General features: G+C 32.0%; 1 long non-coding RNA gene across 14 annotated transcripts in view; it reads left to right on the forward strand.

Moving 5' to 3' along the window:
- Nucleotides 1–26,613, forward strand: part of LOC143231871 (uncharacterized) — a 194,727-nt gene that overhangs the window by 110,241 nt on the left and 57,873 nt on the right. For 5 of the 14 annotated variants that reach the window (XR_013017259.1, XR_013017258.1, XR_013017261.1 and 2 more), the window contains one exon: nucleotides 12,403–13,550. The exons of 1 other annotated variant lie outside the window; for it this stretch is intronic. This is a non-coding gene — a long non-coding RNA (uncharacterized LOC143231871). Of the gene's footprint in view, nucleotides 1–5,827; nucleotides 5,860–6,996; nucleotides 7,055–12,402; nucleotides 13,551–21,602; nucleotides 21,783–23,976; nucleotides 24,212–26,613 lie in introns of those variants that run through there. 8 more of the 14 variants (XR_013017256.1, XR_013017262.1, XR_013017263.1 and 5 more) reach the window with 5 other exon arrangements.

Here is a 26,613-nt window from a genome sequence, read left to right on the forward strand (position 1 = left end):
AGGGAATTTTTCTGTTTAAATATTCTTATTCCCGACATGTAATTTTTTTTTTCTGAGTTACCGAATTTTTGTTTCGGGCAACAATGGACTGAGGAATATTGTTTTAAAATAGGTATCTAGCCAACAGTTTTAACAATAACTGACGTCTGGTGTTAAGGTTATTAACCATATAGGAATTATGATGAATATAGAAGATAAATCAATTAATTTAATATAAAAACCATAAGGAAAATACAATTATAGATATTATGCAGAGAAATGGAAATAAATAAAATTTTCATGCTTCAAGTAATATGTTTTATATCTTTGATAAGTGGTGTTTATGCAGTATTGAGTAGCTATTGGCTGTTGATTTGATTAATGCCCTCTAGTGGTCCAGTGCCTTGTGTTTGGACGATAATAGCTTACTTGATGTTTGTCTGTCTGGTATTTTCTTTTTTGTCTACTATTTTTGCATTTCGTAAGTCAATTATATGGTCGTTTTCCTGAACGTAGAGAATATAATTCTGCATATATATTGTTTTGTTGGATAACTCCTGAATGTAGATTAAGGTTCCTGTATAATTCTACCTAGATATTGTTTGGTTGGATAACTCCTGAATGTAGATAAAAGTTCGTGTATAATTCTACCTAGATATTGTTTAGTTGGATAACTCCTGAATGTAGATTAAAGTTCCTGTATAATTCTACCTAGATATTGTTTAGTTGGATAACTCTTGAATGTAGATTAAGGTTCCTGTATAATTCTACCTAGATATTGTTTAGTTGGATAACTCCTGAATGTAGATTAAGGTTCCTGTATAATTCTACCTAGATATTGTTTGGTTGGATAACTCCTGAATGTAGATAAAAGTTCGTGTATAATTCTACCTAGATATTGTTTAGTTGGATAACTCCTGAATGTAGGTAAGAGTTCGTGTATAATTCTACCTAGATATTGTTTAGTTGGATAGGTACTGAATGTAGAGAAAAGTCCATGCACATAGGTATTGTTTGATTAGATAGATACTGAATGTAGAGAAAAGTCCATGCACACAGGTATTGTTTGATTAGATAGGTACTGAATGTAGAGAAAAGTCCATGCACATAGGTATTGTTTGATTAGATAGATACTGAATGTAGAGAAAAGTCCATGCACATAGGTATTGTTTGATTAGATAGGTACTGAATGTAGAGAAAAGTCCATGTACATAGGTATTGTTTGATTAGATAGGTACTGAATGTAGAGAAAAGTCCATGCACATAGGTATTGTTTGATTAGATAGGTACTGAATGTAGAGAAAAGTCCATGCACATAGGTATTGTTTGGTTAGATAGGTACTGAATATAGAGAAAAGTCCATGTACATAGGTATTGTTTGATTAGATAGGTATTGAATATAGAGAAAAGTCCATGCACATAGGTATTGTTTGATTAGATAGGTACTGAATATAGAGAAAAGTCCATGCACATAGGTATTGTTTGATTAGATAGGTACTGAATATAGAGAAAAGTCCATGTATAATTCAACATAGATATTGTTTAGTTGGATACCTTGAAGTAGAATAAGTGACATATATATAAGCTAATGAAGTAAAAGTAGAATTATGTTCTAGTTTTAATTATTCACATTTTAACTATATGACCTCATAATGACCGAACACCAGGTGTCGAAACGTAGTAATTATTAAACTCAGAACTTGCCTTATGTAAAAGTTGTTGTTATTGTATTTTTAAAATAATTTTTTCAGTTCACTATGTTCTTCTCTAAGCATAAACTTTAAAACTGGTTGTTTTTTCTTTTACCTTGGGGCGGGCGTAACCTAAAGATTAGCGGTAAACATGCTGAACTATGAATTTTACATATATATATAGTGTTATATAAATTCAGAACTAAAAAAAATATAGCATCATGTAAGTGGATGAAGAAATTCAAACACTCTTACTAAAATTACATAAACGTTAAAAGATATTTTCGGTCCTATGTTCTCTTTTGCAAACTGAATGTCTGAGTGTTTTTTGCTATTTTATATCCCATCTATTACACTCCAAAGGAATATTAGAGATTCGATGGGGTTTGTAATAGTATTTCTTATTGTTCCGTTCTCCAGTATAATAATACCGTAAGAATACTGTTTCAAATAATTGTGTCAAAATAATGTTTATTATTATTATTGGGTTCGTATAGCATAACCATATTTATCTGAGATAGTAGTTACAGAACACACCAGAACCATTTAGCATGAGAGAACAAAATTTAGAAAATAAAAAGGTTCTCACTGATACGTAAGAACAAGTTCTGTGGGCACAAACACACTGAGGTATAAAGTAATAGTTTATGTTCATACATGGTTACAATTTGAAATGGTTAAAGAAATGCGCGTCTTAACAAGTTATATGGTTGATACAGTTCTGTAAAATTAATTTTGATTCAGTCTTAAAACTTTTATGATTCACAAACTCAAACTGAAATAGTTTATATACATGTGTGGTTATTACTTGTGTAAATGGTTTCATAGTGTTTTAAAGTAATGTTTATGATATGCTGTAAGATGGCTTGTAATGATTGTTTTCTTCATTTTACAATATTTGTTAAATATTCAGCAACACTTTGAAAACGTTCTTGTAGAACAACTTGCTACTCAAGTCATTATACAGTGCGGTAAGTTTACGAATTTACAACGCCAAAATCACAGGTTCGATTCCCCTCGGTGGGCACAGCAGATCGCCGGATGTGGCTTTGCAATATGAATAACTTGTTACTCAAGTCTTCGTCTAAGAAAATTGTATTCTAAAGTCATTTTTATAAAACATCAGTTTTGCTTTTTAACTTAAACTTTGAAACTTATTACCTTTCAAATAGTCTCTAACTCATATCAGAATTCCGATTAATAAATCTCTACAAAGTTTGTGTTATAGTAACTTATAACGAAATTCTCATTAGTTATTAAACCGTAGAGTTTTATTAACATGTTAACATTAAAGTCCCTTGTGCTGTTACATGTGAAAAGCTTGACAGTATAGTTGAACCAAAAAGATAATTTGTCAGTAAGTAGGGTACAGTATTATTAGTCAGACAAGACACAAATGTATATGTTTGTATTCATCGTGTGTCTTGCATCTAACTGTTTATATTGTTATACAGGTGTACCATTCTTTCACTGCTGGAATCACAATTGTACTCGTGACTTAAAATATACCCATCTAAAGAACACCATTAAAAAAACCCATAAAATACTATTCTATACTTCTAGACATGATATATAAGAATGACAACAATTCTATGAATGTTGGTATTCGATATTAGTGTTATGTTCTTGTTACGTCTGGAATGTGTTCATAGAAACTGGCGATACGATATTAACTTTGATTTTAGTAATATTTCTCCTGGACCACAAAGGATACTCTTTCAATTAAGTTGTTAAGTTCAGGTCTTTTAACTTCTGACCATAAAGCTATTTCGTAATAATCTAGAAATATATGAACAAAATAACAACGTATAAAGATGCCGAAACTCAAACACGAGCCAAATCTTCTTTAATTTATGGCCGATGTTACGAGCAGTAGTGTTTTTTACTGACACCAGGATAGTTCTAAACGCTGTTGCCGGATGTAGTTTGTAAATATTAATTTATGCAATCTTAACAAACGTGGTACCTCTGTGAGTCTCATCTTTCTCCACACTTAACTTCAGTTAAATTTTAACAGTTATTTTATACATTTATAAAACAAAGGAAAAGATGAAAATGTGTGGTTACGTGATCTCTTCGAAAAACTTTGTGCCAGTATATTTTCTATTGGTAGTAAACGGTTCGTAAATGTATTTTCACGGAACCCAGTAATACAATAATAAACGACTTGATATATAATGGCCCACACAAGAGTACTTATGAGTGAATATAGTCGCTATTGGCTAAGATATAAATACTAAAATAATAAATAAAATATATTGTCCATTTGTTTTACTCTTACACTTCATATAAATTATCTAACAGATTATCAGCAGAATCGGTTGTTAGCCATTTAACGATTTGATTCTAAATTAATGTCACTATTTATATTAAAAAAACCATCGTTCATAGATTATAAGGTTTTGAGCCAATGTAACTTGAATTTCTCTGAGCAGATTTCTAATTCATAAATGAAGAAAATTGAAAAACTGAGACAAGGACGTCAACTAATTTAACTAAGGTGACGCAGTTTCACTCAGAATATCCGCTTCTAAAAGTATTATTTATAACTAGTAATAACTTAAAAAAAATAACTTTAGTGTTTCCGGTGTTATCATCATTAGCTTTCTTACAGAAATTTGTCCCTTTAAAAATCATAAGTACATGGTGAAACAAGAATTACCAGCCAAAATTAGATAAAAAAATACTACAGTTGAACTTCATTGTATTTATAACTTGGTCATAAATATAACCTTCCTATTAGTACTGAAAACTGAATTAAAAAACAAGCAAACAAGTCAAGAAAATATTTTTTTCAAAAAATGAAGTAAATCTAGGGATGGTTAATATCAATCCTTCATAAACAATGTAACCAGGATCGGGGAGGATGGCTAATATCAATCCGTTATAAACAATGTAACCAAGACAGTGAGATGGTTAATATCAATCCGTTATAAACAATGTAACCAAGACAGTGGGAATGGTTAATATCAATCCTTCATAAACAATGTAACCAAGACAGTGGGAATGGTTAATATTAATCCTTCATGAACAATGTAACCAAGACAGTGAGGATGGCTAATATCAATTCTTCATAAACAATGTAACCAAGACAGTGGGAATGGTTAATATTAATCCTCCATGAACAATGTAACCAATACAGTAAGGATAATATTATCTCTATGTTATGGCACTTGGACACGGTATATTTGAATGTTAACAGAAAAATGGATAAATTATAATTATATATACAGCTTTAACAAATCAAAATATATATCTTCTGTTACATCTTTTAAGTATATACATTTTTTAATCCTAGAATAAAGATAATGAACATGCTTATCCCGTTTAGGAATGCTATTTACTATAAAAACTAAGTATATACCATTTTCATCACTATATTTACAATGGGCCAATAAAATCCTATTTTATTAGAATGTACAGAATGTGTACTTATTTCTTATCATTACATGAAAACCTGATGTATTCAATTGTATCCCGTATTCAAAGTTCGAAGATTGTTATCCAAATAATGCTTAATTGTCGTTAATACCTAAAATGTTTTCAAACATTATACTTTTGAAACTTAAGTAGGTAGCAACCTAATTGTAACTAGTTCTCCATTAATTAATCTTATAAGTTAATATATTGTTCGTATTAATAAGGAAGACATTGGGCTCAACTACAATTATTTTGGGAATACCATAAAAATGAATTTTGGAATAATCAAGTGTTTTATTAGTTTAGTTTCTAAGGTAACTAACTAGTCAAGAATTTCAATGCAACACCTTAATTACTAGTATTATCTAAGTTTAACAATAATAATTTATGAGAAGCGATGTCAAAGATCTTAATTAAACTTTAAAATTTACTTATCATTTTAAGATGATTGTTTAATTATTCATAAATAATATAAATTAATTTACTAATTATGGAACTAGGATGTCTCTTTTCTGTAAACGAAAACCTAATTTGATTAAAAGTTAGAATATTGCAGGTTTATAAATGATTAACCAATATTTTAAATACATTTATCAGCTATTAACAGATTTGGTCAATAAATGTTCTTATGAAGTTTATTACCAGTTTTATAACTTGAAATGGCTGTTGTTTCTTGTGACGTACTTGAAGTTATTCCATTACAATAGTGTATTCTAATAATTTTCATATGCATGTAGGATGTGGTATATTTCCAACATACTTGAAGATAGTAAGTACATTTTTTGAACATTATTATTTTTTAAAGGCACTTAGAATGTCTTTAAAATTGTAACAGACAATAGTAAAAAAAATGTTGTATTAATTTATTTGTTTTTATTTACTTATTATGAGGATATTACTTTTGATTCTGGTTTAATAATTTATTAGCTAAATATTTATTAGCTGATACAACAGCGATTAAAATAATTTGTAATTTCTGAATAAGAGTTACGAGACATTAAAGTCTGATTAATTGCAATATTGTCACCAAATTCAAAGGTAATCTCATGGTATTACTAAGTTTATTAATATTCTACCATTCTATGGTGTCATTTTTTTACATTCAAATTTTAGCACTCGTCCGTAGACTTTGTTGATAAATATTTAACACATGTTTGTATGTGTAAATTTATAATAAATGGTTCTATATTTTTTTATGTTTACAATTTGATCATGACTATGTATTAATTTCACTAATTTTATCGTAACTCAGTGTTTAATTTACCTTCGTTCTTTTTTATCTTAATGCGATCAGTAATATTATTTATCAACACTGACAGAATATTATTAAAATTTCAATCAAAAGTGTTTGTTGTTAAAACCTTTATCCATGTTTTATTTGTAAGTTAAGATTTTGGTATCCCACATTCAACGATACTTAATTCAGGTAACATTACATACTGCTTTCCATTCTCCAAAATTGTCAGTAATTTGTAATGTTATGGAATAATGATCAGTGAAACATATTCTACTATCTGCTGATTGAAGATTATTTTTTATTTTAAAATAAATAATAAAACAAGATCTGGTGAATTTATTAATATATATAAAAATCAATCAAATTAATGCATTAAATTTAAGTAATAATTAACATCATTCTATTTTATAAATTTCTTCTCACAAATTGAAACAAGGTTATTCGTTTTATTTGATAAACATAGCAAATAACTAAATAAACTATTTAAGAATCTTATTACACAATTTTGATAACGATAAATATACGTTTAGGAAAAATATTAATTTCTACATTGTAACTGTACAATAATTGCATAAGCTTGAATTTCATGAGTATTTTTAAGTATCGCATTATATATTACCATTACGTGAACTGAAATACCATCACACTTATTGTGTTTACTTATATTAGTATGCATACAACAACCACAGATATCAAATATCCAGTAGAATATTTTATCCACGTTTCTGTAAGTACAATATCATCATATTGTATTTTCATGTTACTTGATAATATCATTATTTCATTGTAATGTCGCTATAAACTACGCTATAAAATCATTGTTATTATTAAATATAATCCTTTAAATAATCAGTATAACATCCATTGCTATTGTTATAACTTTTGTCTTAGTCATACAGTTTAACTATATATCTGAGTAATAAATATGAATCCAGCCTAATTTGTTCAATTCAGAGAAGTTATTTTTAGGTATCGTCTTATGATCTTCACCATTCTTAAGAAATATTTTACAAGTTTTAATCTACATAATTAGGTAATTTATTGCTTACTTAATACAATTTTTTCTAGTTTCATAAAAAACAGGTTTGTTGTTTCAAAAACACTTTGTTAGCCGGTATAGTGTAAGTCTTGAGTTGGTACAGGCTAATTCAATTCGTTTTTCTAATCATGGCTGATCCGATGGTCTTGCATCCAGTTTTATATGCTTTTTACTGGAGTAAGTCGTATATTTGATCGTCTTTGGTTTGCTTCTATTATAAGATGGAACTATATAAACAACAAAAATATCTCATTAATGAACAAAGAAATAAATACAACTCCTGAAAGTGCTAATGAAGATCATTGATTTGTTATTCAAGTACAGAAATTATTTCGCCATTTTCTATTTGTTTTCGTTTAAATTTTACTTGGGCGTTTTTCAGTTTTTTTATTTAATTTCAAGGCGAATTATTTCGTGTGTTTACAGAAAACACAAATTTTCTTTGTGTAGAATGACACTGATTCGTGCACCTCAATAAAGACGTGAATATTCTTAACAGTCCCCTCAAGTGACTGACACATTCCTTTTTAACACTCATCAAATTTCTCATTAAGTTACGTACACTTCTCCGTTTTCACTACCATTATTAACATGGTTCACTCCAGATCTATTTTAATAGCTCAAATCCTTAGCATATTTTCATTTATTCGGATTTCTTCTCGCTAGTTTCAACTTCAACAAGCTATACTTTAGTAACTATCAAGTATGACTTACAAAAGAACAACACTGTAGCTGCACCGACACTGACAATCGTTTGATATAAGCCTTAAATCAGTTAGCAAATGTCTCGTTTGTCTCGATGAAGTCGTAATGGCGGAACGTTGACATAAGTAAAACAAGTTATGTTTTATGGAGGAACAGGTCATATTTTGTTTGTTTTTTTAACAATTAGACTCATTTTTATAACTGGAACAAATTATACCTTCAATAATTATCAAGAGTGAACTACAAGAGAAAACGTAGACTAATAAGGTTGTACTAATCTGGACAACCGTTCTGACAGCGACAGTAGTATTTATTTTGATAATTAGACAAATTCTACCTTCAGTAACCGAATGACAACAAGAACTACAATGCATAACAATGTTGTATTGACTTTGAGAATGTTTCTCAAACCAGTATTGTCATCGTCTGTTGTCATATCACTAAATCTTATTTTCAATGTTTTCAGAAACGTATCCCTGTTTATATTGTTGAGTGTTTAAAAACAAATGTAGACCATTATTGTATATTCGTTTTGAGTGTTTAAAAACAAACGTAGACTATTATTGTATATTCATTTTGAGTGTTTAAAAACAAACGTGGACCATTATTGTATATTCATTTTGAGTGTTTAAAAACAAACGTAGACCATTATTGTATATTCATTTTGAGTGTTTAAAAACAAACGTAGACCATTATTGTATATTCATTTTGAGTGTTTAAAAACAAACTTAGACCATTATTGTATATTCATTTTGAGTGTTTAAAAACAAACATAAAACATTGTTGTACAATCAAGATGGGTGTTTAAAACAATTGTAAACCATTCTTATATACTTATAAATTTAGCGTTTCAAACAGACTTAAGTCATTCTTATACACGTACAAATTTACTGTTTTAAACACGCCTAAGAGACATACTTGTATATATATATACAAGTATGGTATTTTAAACACACAAGCCACATGTACACGTATGAATCCAGATTTTTAAACACACACATAAGTCATTCTGGTACACGTATAAATCCAGATTTTTAAACACACACATAAGTCATTCTGGTACATGTATAAATCCAGAGTTTTAAACACACACATAAGTCATTCTGGTACAAGTACAAATCTAGTGTTTTAAACAGGCGTAAGTCATTCTTATATACGAACAAATCTAGTTTTAAACATGCATAAGTCATTCTTGTATAAATATAAATCTAGTGTTTTAAACATACACAAGCCATTCTTGTGCACGTACAAGTCTAGTGTTTTAAGCATGCATAAGTCATTCTTATACACGTACAAATCTAGTGTTTTAAGCATGCATAAGTCATTCTTATACACGTACAAGTCTAGTGTTTTAAACATGCATAAGTCATTCTTGTACACGTACAAATCTAGTGTTTTAAACATACGTAAGCCATCCATATATACATACCAATCCAGAGTTTTAAATACACATAAGCCACTATCATATATGTGCACTTTTATCGTCTGAAATACGTAGAGGCTAGAATTTCTACGAACGATATGAGACCTTAAAACAAATATCCACGTATAAGTCATGTTTGCACAATGATATTCAATCTCTGACACATAGTGTACATGAATTATGTTTTTAAGTAGAATCTTGATCAGTGTCTTAAACACAAGCATGTATTGCACACAAACGATGTTTGAATGCATTACGCCATAGCTCTATGCTCATGTATTTTTAAACGAAAACACACCAATTTTAGTAGTATCTGTATGTATCTTATGAAAAGCGTACGTGAACTACGTATGACACATTTGAATATAATGTTATGATATATACGCCAACAAAATACGGATTTATATATTGTTATGACTTTGAAATATTGTCATAACATTTTATAACATAAAATGCTGTTTGTAACATAAATATAAAGATTCATAAACTTTACTTTTTTTTTTGTTCCAGCAAGGGTGATGAAATTACAATTTATGAAAATAATTTGATATTCTAAAAGATGTTAATATCCCCCAAAAGGGGCAGAAGACCGCCCGAATGGATCATCTATTTAACCACTCGCATAACTATACAGTAGTGTGTTGTCTTTCAGTCGTTAAATTAGTTAGACACATAAGACACTATAGGTGTTGCAATTTCTGCAGCAGTGTCTCCAATGAAACGTGCGCATTCCATGAATCACGAGAATAATTAAGCAGCGTGTAGGCAGAGCATGACTTATGAACTTAAAATGCAAAAAAATAAAAATATTTGTTACTCTTAATTTTGGTTTTATACACTTTTAAAATAGAACAGGACATGCGCGAACGAAGATGACACATCCGTAATATAATTATGCACACAAAGCTTTTAAAGTATGCGTGGAACATTTCTTTCATATGATGTTTATAGATGAGAATCAGTGTGATTGGTGGCTCCCCTTCCGCTAGTGCAGCGGTAAATCTACGGATTTGCAACGCTAAAATCAGGGGTTCGATTTCCCTCCGTGGGCTCAGCAGATAGCCCAATGTGGCTTTGCTATAAGAAAACACAAACACACACAGTGTGATTGGGAAGTTCAGATTACAGTAGTAATATTTAACACTTAGCATGTGTGGAATTTATATATATATATATATATATATGCTGATTTTCAGGAGAGTCATTCAGCTAAAGTTATACACTCAATTCTCACTTTACAATTTCTATATATTTAGACTTTTTACATGAGTCATTCAGTTAACGATATATATATTTAATCGTCATGCTACAATTTCTGTTTATTTTGACCTTTAGGCTAGTCTTTCAGTTAATATTTGGCTGTAATTGTATCTCTACTGTATCTCTGCAGATCAAAAGACAAAGGTTGGAGCATCAGTTTGTCACTGAAGACGCTCCACACTTTCAGCTATAGAATATATCTACACGCAGTAGTTTAAATAATGCCGTGTATGTTTGTTTTAGGATATTTTGCAAAGTTATAGCTATTTAACACATATGTAGAAACTGTTTACCAACCAGACATTTCTCATACTTCGTAAATGACAATATACATAAGGTATGAGATAGTTAAAAATGCACCACAGTCAGATAATACCACGTTTGTAAATAATGTATTTTCCCCTTGATTTATAGAGATAAAGGGAACATATATTTCAGTACTTGTGTATATCTTGTATCATGAATCATAGTAAGATATAGTTTTATGGAAGCAAACTCAAACGACCAACTGTTTATTTTAATAAATCTAACTTAATATGGTAATTTATTAGAATAAAGTCAAATTATTTAAAGTAATACAGTCTGCTGTAAATATTGGGCGCCGGCATGGCCAGATGGGTTAAGGCGTGCGATTCGTAATCTGAGGGTAGCGGGTTCGCATCCCCGTCGCACCAAACATGCTCGCCTTTTCAGCCGTGGAGGCGTTATAATGTTACGGTTAATCCCACTATTCGTTGGTAAAAGAGTAGCCCAAGAGTTGGGGGTGGGTGGTGATGACTAGCTGCCCTCCCTCTAGTCTTACACTGCTAAATTAGGAACGGCTAGCGCAGATAGCCCTTGAGTAGCTTTGCGCGAAATTAAAAACAACAACAGGCAAAAAAACACAAAAAACTGTAAATATTGTTGTATGACGAAATGTCAGTTGCTTGCAAGTGATAACGTTAACACGGAAACCTTTATGACCATAAAAGGCCTTACTTAGATCGCTCTTTCTTCAATCTGAACATCTTTTGATCTGCAGTTTCGTGTCAAATAAAATAAAGATTTAGTTATATTTGGTACTCAGTTCAGTTTCAGTTTATTAAAGTTTATTTTCAATCCAGAACTATCAAAGCATGACAGTACATGTACTTGAAATATCGTAGCAATTTATCAACCTTTACTTGTAAAGGCTTAGCAACCTTCCTCATAAGTGGTGAACCAGTTTTGCAAGAATAGTACTGTTTGTTTCACAAGACTAAGTCAGTGTGTTGACACATTAATAAACATTATAAACACATTAATCTACTCATTTATTATACTTAACTGAAAATATAAGACGAGTGATGTAATGTGAAATGTCATGATATAAATATCAATAATTAGATCATTCTAAGCTATTTACTTCCTCTTTTATTTTCGACTTCTGGTTACGTCATAAACGTATATGGCCATAATATTTTTTTTAAAAACTACATCACACTCCCATTATGCAAAACTCCTTTTAATACACGAATTTTTTTTTTCTTGACAGTCCAAGAATAATTGATATTTTCGCATTTTTTTTTTCACGTGTTCTGTTGAGATCTGAATAAAAATGTAACATTTATAACGAGCATCAAGCTTCACCCTGCGCTTGTTTTGTTTGTTTGTTTTATATTGAATACAGTGTTTCCTGTAACGGTGGAAAACGGTTGTTTGAAAACAATCACGTGGAAACCCCTCATCGCGACAGATGCTCTACAAAATGGCGACCAAAGAGGACCAAGCAGCTACTGGGCTTCTGCAAAAGGCGGGCCTAAGAATTCGCGGACAAGTGGTTAACAGCCAATAAGGCGGTCTCGTATTGCCTTAATACCCAATGAAACGGCTCGGGAAATAAAAACTGAGGTCACCAGGTCCAAGTATTCAAGTCACTTCTGGAACGTATTGCTATAGAGGCGGTAATGTCATACGCAGGGCACCACGCCCTATTATTTCTTGGTAATATTGAAGCATACACCAATCAATATACATATATATATATATATGTAGTAATATAAGTGTGTTCATGTGTATATATATATATATTATGTTGTTTCTGTTTCTCATGTAACGACAATCAGAATCTGTTGTGCCATGCTTTGAATAATTCAAATTTATAGCGTCGCAAAATAGTTATATAAAACTTACATATTAAATCGGTATCTTATACTGTTTGTATGTATACAATTGATCATATTGATAATATATATATATATCACTTGTTATATTAATGTGTCTTAAATGAATGTGAAAACTGACTTAGTAACGTTAGTTTTGTAGTAGATTCCAACTGATACTTCTCTCCTAGAGATAACTCCACATTTAAAAGCTGAGACTTCTAAGTTCGGAATTTACACTTTTGTGATTAAAAAAACTGAACTAGGGGAAAATAAGATTGTGAAAATAATCCATGAGATTGATTGAACGTGAAAAAATAAAGCTACGCCCTCTATGATTGTGACATCAACCTGTTAACGATACATAAACAACTGTATGGTCATAATTCTTCATTTACTGAAGGAATTTTAATTAGGTCGCATGAATTTTCAATCCGTCACTGCGATGTTTAACGCCCTCTATTGATTACCGATATTGCAAATGTCTTGCTAAGTTTCATTAGTGTTTTTGACTACGTTACTCTGCTACATACATGTGTGTGTGTGTGTGTGTGTATTAAAAATATATATAATATTGTAATGTGTATTAAAAATATATATTATATTGTAATGTGTATTAAAAATAAACATGTGTTGTTTGAAATTACATTAAACTAATAAATATTTGTGATAATTATGTCGAGAGCTGATATAAGAATTATTGGAAGTGATTATGAGATTGTTCTTCACTTTATACATAACAAGAGGTTCCTATTCGGGTAATGAAGTATGTTCAAACGATGATTCCAGCAAGAACCTATACAGGAGGAACAGTCATGGTGAAGTTGTTGTTAAAGTTCATCCAGAAGGTGCTTCAAGAGAACCTGTACAATAGGGACATGCGTGGTGATGTTGGTATTGAAGCACGTTCAGAAGGTGCTTCAAAAGAACCTGTACAATAGGGACATGCGTGGTGAAGTTGGTATTGAAGCACGTTCAGAAGGTGCTTCAAGAGAACCTGTACAATAGGGACATGCGTGGTGAAGTTGGTATTGAAGCACGTTCAGAAGGTGCATCAAGAGAACCTGTACAATGAGGACAGCCGTGGTGAAGTTGCTATTGAAGCACGTCACAAGGTGTTCTGAAGAACCTATACAATAGGGACAGTTATGGGGAAGTTGCTTCGAGAAAATTTCTACACTGGGGACAGTTATGAGGAAGTTGTTATTAAGGACAGCGTTCAGAAGATGCTTCGAGATAACGTTACAAGGGGTTATGGGGAAGTTGTTATTAAAGTACGTCCAGAAGGTACTTCGAGAGAATTTCTACACTGGGGACAGTTATGGGGAAGTTGTTATTAAAGTACGTTCAGAAGATGCTTCGAGATAACTTCTACACTGGGGACAGTTATGGGGAAGTTGTTATTAAAGTACGTCCAGAAGGTACTTCGAGAGAATTTCTACACTGGGAACAGTTATGGGGAAGTTGTTATTAAAGTACGTTCAGAAGGTGCTTCCAGAGAACTTCTACACTGGGGACACTTATGGGGAAGATGTTATTAAAGTACGTTCAGAAGATGCTTCAAGAGCCAGTAGAGTAAGTGAAGTTACCAACCCTGCTTTAATCAGCTTTCACTTTAGAAAACAAAACAAACTATTACGTCTCCGTAAACAGACTCATGAAACAGTCATTAGGTATAAATGGGCTTACTTTACTACAGTACACGAATGACGATATTCCCATCTTGGTAAATACTTCGCAGGACAACATATTACACTGTATAAGCCATGACGGTTAGGGAGCACCATGTGTCTGATTTCATATAAGGTTCCTCTTATGAAGTATTGGCTTCAACTTCTCAACGTCCACGTGGATATGAATGTCGAACATAGTGTTATAGTTCAGGAGTTTTATAAAATCTCGACCCCCACACCAAGTTGTTTTTGTTTGTTTTTTCGATATGTGTGCTGAATCTAAGATTTTGTTGGCAACTTTTCTTGGCATGTACAATGAAGTGTGGGACGAAAGAACTTCCTCCTATGAATGATAAAATTTGGTTTGAGAAGCTAAGTTAATTATGTTCAAGACAATAGTTGAGCTTATTGTCTTTCATCTAGTTTGTGTGTTGGGTGGTCGGTCTTCGTTTATCAGTGCAGCATAATTATTCCACTTTCTGTTATCTTGGAAGTCTTAACAGTGTATTATATTTACTTATCACAGTGATGTACGGAATCGAAATCGTACTTTAACACCTGTAGCTTGTAGTTTTGTAGAAATATTTTTGCAGAATTTGGGCCTTGACATAATTAGGTTGTAGTAAATGCACTATGACAATATGAACAACAGATCTAGAAACATTTGTTTAATATAAGACTTTGCTGTAAGATAGTGGGTGTGGTATATATTCTTTTGTGTGTTTAGGTCCTTGATGTCTCGTTTGTTGGGGGACTTACCTCCTTCTAGTAGTAACCTTACTATATATAAGGTTTTTGCTTATCATAATTACCATGGCATAGATATAACGATATCACATCTAATTTTATTTTACAGCATAACACTTTAGCTTCATAAAGGTTATAGTCTAATTCTACCATACAACATATGATACTTTGGAAGACGATTTTTTTTATTTTACAAAACCACGTGCAATGCACGCTGCACTGCACTAAAGTAACCTAATAACGAGTGAACATTACTTGAAAATCCTGGATTAGTGATTTTAATTAGAAATAGGCGGGTATTAATCACCAGAAAAAGTTGTGGATTATTAGCTTCGTTTGACCGGCTTAAGTTTAATGAAACCATTTAGTATATAGTACATCATAATGATGGAGTTAGTTAAAGGGTTCTCTGGAAATGTTCTGCTATCATTTTATCTTCACTTAAATTAGAAACAAAAAGAGACAACTCTACCATTGAAAACGAATTTCTGTTAATATGAAATGACTGGCTTGGATTGTTTTCAATTTTGCGCAAAGCTACGCGAGGGCTATCTGCGCTAGTCGTCTCTAATGTAGCAATTTAAGACTAGAGGGAAGGCAGCTAATCATCACCACCCACCGCCAATTCTTGGGCTACTGTTTTAACATCAAATAGTGGGATTGACCGTCATGTTATAATACCTCCACGGCTGAAATGGCAAGTATTTTGATGTGAGGGGGATTCGAACCCGCGACCCTCAGATTACGAATATTAAATGATCAAACTGAAGTAATGCATTATGAATCAGTAATTATAAATATTAAAAACAGTTTTTACAGTGGACGTTTCAGAACTGTTTCGTCACCAGCTTTAAAACCTGAAAAAGTTAGTTCACAGTATTATAGCTGTAAAATTTTCAGGTTTTAATGCTAGTGTCTAGTTGATGAACCAATTACAACACTATATCTCTGGATGAGAACAGTTTTTATTAGGAGATTATACAGTATTTTGGCTACAAAACTGAGGTACATTTCAATTAAATAAATCGTAACTAAAGAAACTACATGTAGCTCCTTTGATATGACATAATTTTATGACCAAATTAATGTATATTTAAAGGGAAATAGAGGTATATAAATAAGCAATTGATACTAAACTGTTTGCGAACTGAACGAGTGAAACAACTGTTAAAGAGAGAGATTTTAGAGAACACAAATATGGAAAACTAAGTTTAAATTGTGGTTATTTCGTATTTAGACAAAACTAAACAATGTATATTCAAGCCAGAATTAAGTAAAAATAATGATTATTACATGATAATGAACTGAATAAGTAAAATTGACATTAAATAATAATTTATGTTAAAGTATTTGAGGTAAATATAAGCAGTTAAAATAGTGATTGTTTTAAAGCTTCGAATTGTATAGACATTTCTGAAAGCAAACGCAACTGAGGATTGCAAATAAGGGTGGATATAAATATCCATTACTATTTTGCCGTGGACATTTTACAGAAATCCAAAGTTATTGCTTGAAAGTCAGTTTTATTCAAACGCAAAATATTCTTTTATTTTTATCTACGTTATACTTTAATTTAATCCATAGATCAATTTCCTGATTAGTACAGTAGTTTTGTAAGGATATGAACGTTCATCAATAGAAATTTATTGTACTCTTATCTATCATTCTTTTCCTATCAGTGTAAGACCGACAAATAACTTCACCATTATGTTCTAAGGAAGTTTGTATAACTTCAAACATTCAAAACACATTTTTAAGAACCAGTTATAAAGCTTCAACTACTAAGTATATACTTGATTAATAACGAGTTATAAAGCTTCTTTTTGTAAAGATATAATTGGTATACAACAGATTATAAAGCTTTATCTACTAGGAATATACTTGTTTAATAACATATTATAAAGTTTTATCTACTCGGGGTACACTTGGTTAATAACAGATTATAAAGCTTCAGGTATTAAGGATATACTTAGTTAATAACAGATTATAAAGCTTGCTTCAGGTATTAAAGATATACTTGGTTAATAACAGATTATAAAACTTCAGGAATTAAGGATATACTTGGTTAATAACGGATTATAAAACTTCAGGCATTAAGGATATACTTGGTTAATAACGGATTATAAAACTTCAGGAATTAAGGATATACTTAGTTAGTAACGGATTATAAAACTTCAGACATTAAGGATATACTTGGTTAGTAACGGATTATAAAACTTCAGGAATTAGGGATATACTTGGTTAGTAACGGATTATAAAACTTCAGGTATTAAGGATATACTTGGTTAATAACGGATTATAAAACTTCAGGAATTAAGGATATACTTGGTTAATAACGGATTATAAAGCTTCAGGTATTAAGGATATACTTGGTTAATAACGGATTATAAAACTTCAGGAATTAAGGATATACTTGGTTAATAACAGATTATAAAACTTCAGGTATTAAGGATATACTTGGTTAATAACGGATTATAAAACTTCAGGAATTAAGAATATACTTGGTTAATAACAGATTATAAAACTTTAGGAATTAAGGATATACTTGGTTAATAACGGATTATAAAACTTCAGGAATTAAGGATATACTTGGTTAATAACGGATTATAAAACTTCAGGAATTAAGGATATACTTGGTTAGTAACGGATTATAAAACTTCAGGAATTAGGAATATACTTGGTTAGTAACGGATTATAAAACTTCAGGTATTAAGGATATACTTGGTTAGTAACGGATTATAAAACTTCAGGAATTAGGGATATACTTGGTTAGTAACGGATTATAAAACTTCAGGCATTAAGGATATACTTGGTTAATAACGGATTATAAAACTTCAGGAATTAAGGATATACTTGGTTAGTAACGGATTATAAAACTTCAGGAATTAGGGATATACTTGGTTAGTAACGGATTATAAAACTTCAGGTATTAAGGATATACTTGGTTAATAACAGATTATAAAGCTTGCTTCAGGTATTAAGGATACACTTGGTTAATAACAGATTATAAAGCTTCAGGTATTAAGGATATACTTGGTTAGTAACGGATTATAAAACTTCAGGAATTAAGGATATACTTGGTTAATAACGGATTATAAAACTTCAGGAATTAAGGATATACTTGGTTAATAACGGATTATAAAACTTCAGGCATTAAGGATATACTTGGTTAATAACGGATTATAAAACTTCAGGAATTAAGGATATACTTGGTTAGTAACGGATTATAAAACTTCAGGAATTAGGGATATACTTGGTTAGTAACGGATTATAAAATTTCAGGTATTAAGGATATACTTGGTTAATAACGGATTATAAAACTTCAGGAATTAAGGATATACTTGGTTAGTAACGGATTATAAAACTTCAGGAATTAAGGATATACTTGGTTAGTAACGGATTATAAAACTTCAGGAATTAGGGATATACTTGGTTAATAACGGATTATAAAACTTCAGGAATTAAGGATATACTTGGTTAGTAACGGATTATAAAACTTCAGGAATTAGGGATATACTTGGTTAGTAACGGATTATAAAATTTCAGGTATTAAGGATATACTTGGTTAATAACGGATTATAAAACTTCAGGAATTAAGGATATACTTGGTTAGTAACGGATTATAAAACTTCAGGAATTAAGGATATACTTGGTTAGTAACGGATTATAAAACTTCAGGAATTAAGGATATACTTGGTTAGTAACGGATTATAAAACTTCAGGAATTAGGGATATACTTGGTTAATAACGGATTATAAAACTTCAGGAATTAAGGATATACTTGGTTAGTAACGGATTATAAAACTTCAGGAATTAGGGATATACTTGGTTAGTAACGGATTATAAAACTTCAGGAATTAAGTATATACTTGGTTAGTAACGGATTATAAAACTTCAGGTATTAAGGATATACTTGGTTAATAACGGATTATAAAGCTTCAGGTATTAAGGATATACTTGGTTAATAACGGATTATAAAACTTCAGGAATTAAGGATATACTTGGTTAATAACAGATTATAAAACTTCAGGTATTAAGGATATACTTGGTTAATAACGGTTTATAAAACTTCAGGAATTAAGGATATACTTGGTTAATAACAGATTATAAAACTTCAGGAATTAAGGATACACTTGGTTAATAACGGATTATAAAACTTCAGGAATTAAGGATATACTTGGTTAATAACGGATTATAAAACTTCAGGCATTAAGGATATACTTGGTTAATAACGGATTATAAAACTTCAGGAATTAAGGATATACTTGGTTAGTAACGGATTATAAAACTTCAGGAATTAGGGATATACTTGGTTAATAACGGATTATAAAACTTCAGGTATTAAGGATATACTTGGTTAATAATATATACTTACATACTTGAATGTTAAACAGTAAACAGCATGCGTGGCTTGGGTAACTAAACATATATTTATTCAATGCTCTGTATATGACTTCATTGACTAAGCATATACGTGTTACGTATTCGACAGTCGATATTCATGACTTTTTCGCTGAATCTATGACTCAAGTCACAAAATTTATTCTTATTGAGTAACCTGTACGACTTTAATAACTATATATATTATTGTTCAGTTATTATATGATCTTATATACTAAGGATATTTTTGTTGTAATAATCTTGCCTAGTAGCACATACCTACTTCCAACATTATTCATACAAGGTTTTTTTTCCCAACTATAGAGTTTTATAAAACATTGCCAAAGATATAGCTTTTCAGTACCAAAATTGTATAATTTGAATTTATTCTAATACGATAGCAATGCAACCCGTGTAAAAACAAACTTTTGTCTACTAATGGATTTCGTGTTTTAGAGCCATTAGATTGTTTCAGTTCTACTATAAACTGTTGTTATGAGAGCACCTGCCCGTAGCGTTATTGTTCTATTTTCAATTACATAAGTTACTGAGTTTCTTTTTATGCCATTAATTTAAAGTAGTCTTTTACCGGGTGTGTGTGTGTTTTCCTCATAGCAAAGCCACATCGGGCTGTCTGCTGAGTCCACCACGGGGAATCGAACCCCTAATCATAGTGTTATAAATGCGTAGACTTAGTGCTGTACTAACGGGGGACCTTTTACCAGGAAAAAAAAATTCGTTCTAGTTGATTCGGTTTTTATATATTAAAATGCCTATCATTTTATTTTCGTAATTCGAAAATTTCTCATCTCTCGGTGAGACAGTGATAAGTTTACGGACTTACAACGGTAAAATCCGGAGTTCGATTTCCCGCAGTGGACACAGCAGTAGCTCAGTGTGACTTTATTGTAAACAGACAGCAAATATCGAAGACTTTCAGTTTACCATTGTTGCTCTTGTAAACAGACAAACATCGAAGAGTTTCAGTTTTCCATTGTTGCTCTTGTAAACAGACAAACATCGAAGAGTTTCAGTTTTCCATTGTTGCTCTTGTAAACAGACAAACATGGAAGAGTTTCAGTTTTCCATTGTTGCTCTTGTAAACAGACAAACATGGAAGAGTTTCAGTTTTCCATTGTTGCTCTTGTAAACAGACAAACATGGAAGAGTTTCAGTTTACCAATTTGCTCTTGTAAACAGACAAACATCGAAGAGTTTCAGTTTTCCATTGTTGCTCTTGTAAACAGACAAACATCGAAGAGTTTCAGTTTTCCATTGTTGCTCTTGTAAACAGACAAACATGGAAGAGTTTCAGTTTACCAATTTGCTCTTGTAAACAGACAAACATCGAAGAGTTTCAGTTTTCCATTGTTGCTCTTGTAAACAGACAAACATGGAAGAGTTTCAATTTTCCATTTTTGCTCTTGTAAACAGACAAACATGGAAGAGTTTCAGTTTTCCATTGTTGCTCTTATTTTCGGAATCTTTTCCACCAGAATAAACACAAGCTTTGAATGTTTCAATAATATGGTGACACTTAGATCGAGGTGCTGCTAAACAGGGACATAAGCAGAAATAAACCTTTAAGGGGAGGATGCTATTTTTGTAGAAAAAAAGACACGAGTAGTGCAGCCATATTAGAGTAGGGGATCTAGGTTCATGCCTCTCTGAAAGGTTTTGTAAATTGTCCAGAAAATAATGGTGCACTTTGGGGATATCTGAGCCTGTTTTTACGCTTTTTAAATATGGGTGCACTTTTTAGGGGAAGCTGTCAAAGCCACTGCACCCTCTACCATGTCTATGCGTATGTACTACAGTTGTTGTTGTTTTTAAAGCAGGGGATTTCGACTTACAAGATTGTTTACTGTTGGACTGAGTTGTTTTTCCCGTTAGTTAAGCATTTATTCAGTATTTTTCTACAATTTTAGGTAATTTCGAAGACCAACTTCTTTATTTGACTAGTGACATTGTGTTACGTATGTAGATGTTGTTCGATACCTACTGTGTTGTGTGTTTGATTTTTTACCTTCATCATTGCGGTGAGAAGTACAGGACATCTTTCAACATCCATACCATGAACACTGGAGAGATGATGAAGAGATGAAATGGTAGTAAAATCTGTTTAATGTTCAAACACTCTGGTGTTCATATTTTAAACTACAAAATATGAATGTGATTTGTATATGCTGAAACACTCTGGTGTTCATATTTTAAACTATAAAATATGAATGTGATTTTTATATGCTGAAACACTCTGGTGTTCATATTTTAAACTACAAAATACGGATGACATTTTTATACGTTGAAATACACCGGTGATCATATTCTATACAACAAAATATTTGTATATAACAGTCTATATAAATAATAATATCCAGTAATTACCATTCTATTTTATGAATAACATTGTTAAGATTAGCTTATTATGTATGTGTTTCGGTTTTTGACAAAGCTCCTCAACACTCTGGGCTAGAGAGTAAATAGAGCTTAACTTCAGCCTTGCATAATTCTGTCCTTCAACGAATATACAATCTGCCCTCCTTGTACAATTTGTTTACATGTTGTTATTGATGTCCTTCCAACCATCTTATTACTGTAAAACAATGGTTGTTGAACGGTTCTTTGGTGTTGGTCATCTTCGTTCGAGAAATATTTTTTTTATAAATATATATTCACAAAAGTTTTGTTATTAAGCAGATGTGGTGTGGAAGCAATACACACAATGTATATAAATATATATTCACAGAAGTTTTGTTATTAAGCAGATGTGGTGTGGAAGCAATACACACAATGTATATAAATATATATTCACAGAAGTTTTGTTATTAAGCAGATGTGGTGTAGAAGCAATACACACATTATCAAGCAGAGTGAAACGTTTTTTCTAATATGTCAGCATTTTGATGGATTGAATATATTTGTACACAATACAGATTATTAATAAAATACAATATCTAAAATGAAATAGAATAAATTAATTAATCAAGAGAAAAAACAACACATTTTATTTAAAGAAACAGTTTTGTTTGTTTTTAATTTCGCGGAAAGCAAGACGAGGGCTATCCGCGCTAGCCGTCCCTAATTTAGCAGTGAAGACTAAAAGGAAGGCAACTAGTCATCACCACCCACCGCCAACTCTTGGGCTACTCTTTTACCAACGATTAGTGGGATTGACCGTCACATTATATCGCCCCCACAGCTGAAAGGGCGAGCATGTTTGGCGCGATGGGGATGCGAACCCGCGACCCTCAGACTGCGAGTCGAGTGCTTTAGTAACCCGGTTATGCCGGGGCTCAAAAGGAACTGCAAAGAGTCCTAAAGTTGAGACTTGCTTCAGAAGAAGTCGACGATATATAAAAATCTAAAACGTTTAGAGAAAAGAGAATCAACGTTTCCAATTCAAGAATATCAAGAATTAACATGAACGTTCAAACTTTTTTGTTGTCCGAACAAAACCGAGGTCACGAGATATCTAAAGCACAGATATATTTAATACAGTAAGACAAACTTAAACTGATAATTCTTATGTAACGCTTCGCTCTCGAACATGAACAGGTTTTTATCTTTCTTAGAAATGGATTATATTTCGTTTAAGCATCAATAAAATTTCTTACATTTTTCTTTGTGATTATACCAGCTCCTAAACCGGTTATAACTCATGCAATCAGTCAGGCCTAAACACAAACACAGCGCTTATACATACAATAAATATGTAGTATCACATGCATTTTGTTATTTTACGTATCTTATGGTTATTAAAAATCTCGTCTCCCCTCATTTAGAGATTATTTAGTATTTCTTTCTTTCTTTTCAGTAAAATGGGAAAAGTGACAAAAAATAAACACCTTGATTGGTTCATGCTAACAACATCTAGAAAATAGAAGTTACCAAAATGGTGTGAACATACTTGTCTACGGGCCCGGCATGGCCAGATGGTTAGGACTCTTAACTCGTAATCTGAGGGTCGCGAGTTCGAATCCCCGTCACATCAAACATGCTCGTCCTTTCAGCCGTGGAGGCGTTATAATGGTACAGTCAATCCTACTGTTCGTTAGTAAAAGAGTAGCCCAAGAGTTGGCGGTGGGTGGTGATGACTAGCTGCTTTCCCTCTAGCCTTACCCTGCTAAATTAGGGACGGCTAGCACAGATAGCTCTCGAGTAGCTTTGTGCGAAATTCAAAAACAAACAATCATCAAAAACCAAAACTTTACTTAAACTATATTTCTGAAAACTGAGTTTTTATATATGTTTTGTTTGTTTTTTGAATTTCATGCTAAGTAACTCGGGAATTCTTTGCTCTAGCCGTCCAAAATTTGGAAGGGATAGACTGTGGGAAGCCAACTAGTCAACACCGTCCACAACTAATTCTTGGAGTTCTCTAATCGAATCGTGGAAATGATCGTCATATTATAAAGCCTCCATGGCTGAAAGGGCAAGCATGTTCGGTGGTGGGTTTGGATCTCGCAAACGGCAGCTTGGAAATTGGGCGCCCTGACCGACAGCTTATACGAAGTGTTTCATTTATCTAATAACAGCAGTACGTCAGCTGTTTTCTGCTTTCAAGTCTTTATGCTTTTCCGAAAAACGGCCACTATTAAAGGGCTTTGGATTTTTTTATGTTTTTCAGAAGAATAGCCTCTACAAAGGGAGTTCATTTATTGAAATATTGACTTTTGAAAAGTTAATAATTGAAGTAAATTTTTCATGGAGTTTAAGGCGGAGCTTCTAGTCTCCACCCCAGTACCATTTCTTCAAAATAACAAAATGTCAGTAATGAGTGAGCTGAAATCCAAATCTATCTAAACAGCAAAAATAGTATCTTATCTACCTTGTAATTTATTTAAAAATTTCCACGCAGAGTAAAATATAAAATATTTAAGTTACAAACTATTTTGAGTGGTCAGCGAGCGAGGGCTGTGAATCTGTGGGTTCCTTGTTCGCGTCTCACAACCGCGCTATGAAAGTAATGTTCAAAGCCCACTACTCGATCACAGTAGCCGAACAAATGACGGTGAGTCCTTTTCACTAGCTCTCTTCCCACAGCCACATTGGTTTATGTGTTGTGTTCACTGCAGGGATCAAACCCCGAATTTGAGAGTTGTACTTGAGCACGCTTTACGCTATTCTACCTGGGAACGTCAGAAACAAACGAAGCATCCAGTGCTCAGCATGCATAACTTGTATTTTGTGTAGTAATCGTGCAGTTTACATATAAATGTTTATCTTTTATGAGAACTTGTTTATTGTTCTCAGTGCAAGTAATGGTGCAACTAAACACGTTTTTATAACGCAAATTTGGGACAATTTTTTAGGTTAAATGGAAGTATGAAATTGTTTGAATGATTCATTTTAGTACTTTTTGAAGTACTGAATGTTGAGTCATCAAACTGCTTTTTATATAATGGTACGTGGTCTTGTTTTATCCTTCATTCTGGTTGTATAATGATAGGTGGTCTTGTTTTATCCTTCATTCTGGTTGTATAATGATAGGTGGTCTTGTTTTATCCTGCGTTTTGGTTGTATAATGATAGGTGGTCTTGTTTTATCCTTCATTCTGGTTGTATAATGATAGGTGGTCTTGCTTTATCCTTCATTCTGGTTGTATAATGGTAGGTGGTCTTGTTTTATCAAACGTTCTGGTTGTATAATGGTAGATGGTCTTGTTTTATCCTTCATTCCGGTTGTATAATGATAGGTGGTCTTGTTTTATCCTTCATTCTGGTTGTATAATGATAGGTGGTCTTGTTTTATCCTTCATTCTGGTTGTATAATGATAGATGGTCTTGTTTTATCCTTCATTCTGGTTGTATAATGATAGGTGGTCTTGTTTTATCCTTCATTCTGGTTGTATAATGATAGGTGGTCTTGTTTTATCCTTCATTCTGGTTGTATAATGATAGGTGGTCTTGTTTTATCCTTCGTTCTGGTTGTATAATGATAGGTGGTCTTGTTTTATCCTTCATTCTGGTTGTATAATGATAGGTGGTCTTGTTTTATCCTGCGTTTTGGTTGTATAATGATAGGTGGTCTCGTTTTATCCTTCATTCTGGTTGTATAATGATAGGTGGTCTTGCTTTATCCTTCATTCTGGTTGTATAATGATAGGTGGTCTTGTTTTATCCTGCGTTTTGGTTGTATAATGATAGGTGGTCTTGTTTTATCCTTCATTCTGGTTGTATAATGATAGGTGGTCTTGTTTTATCCTTCATTCTGGTTGTATAATGATAGGTGGTCTTGCTTTATCCTTCATTCTGGTTGTATAATGGTAGGTGGTCTTGTTTTATCCTACGTTCTGGTTGTATAATGGTAGGTGGTCTTGTTTTATCAAACGTTCTGGTTGTATAATGGTAGATGGTCTTGTTTTATCCTTCATTCCGGTTGTATAATGATAGGTGGTCTTGTTTTATCCTGCGTTTTGGTTGTATAATGATAGGTGGTCTTGTTTTATCCTTCATTCTGGTTGTATAATGATAGGTGGTCTTGTTTTATCCTTCATTCTGGTTGTATAATGATAGGTGGTCTTGTTTTATCCTTCATTCTGGTTGTATAATGATAGGTGGTCTTGTTTTATCCTACGTTCTGGTTGTATAATGGTAGGTGGTCTTGTTTTATCCTACGTTCTGGTTGTATAATGGTAAATGGTCTTATTTTATCCAACGTTTCTTGATAAAAAGAATAGTGGACCATTCACTCCTCTGGGGTCTCCCTGTTTAGGAAGTTTAACCAACTGTTTATTTGGAAGCTTTCAAAATAATTATATATCTTTTACTGACTTCTTTTTGTGAAGTTGGTTGAGTTTTTTATTAGATAGGTGGACATACAAACTTTTTTGTGTTTATTTTTTATCGTTTGTTAATTTCAAAACTTGTAATGTTTTTTAAAAGAGACTCAAGACTTCAGAAGACGAATAGTGAACTATTCGAAGAACTCGAGTTTTGG

This window comes from Tachypleus tridentatus, chromosome 11 (assembly GCF_004210375.1).
Source record: "Tachypleus tridentatus isolate NWPU-2018 chromosome 11, ASM421037v1, whole genome shotgun sequence".
Classification (NCBI taxonomy): Eukaryota; Metazoa; Arthropoda; class Merostomata; order Xiphosura; family Limulidae; genus Tachypleus; species Tachypleus tridentatus.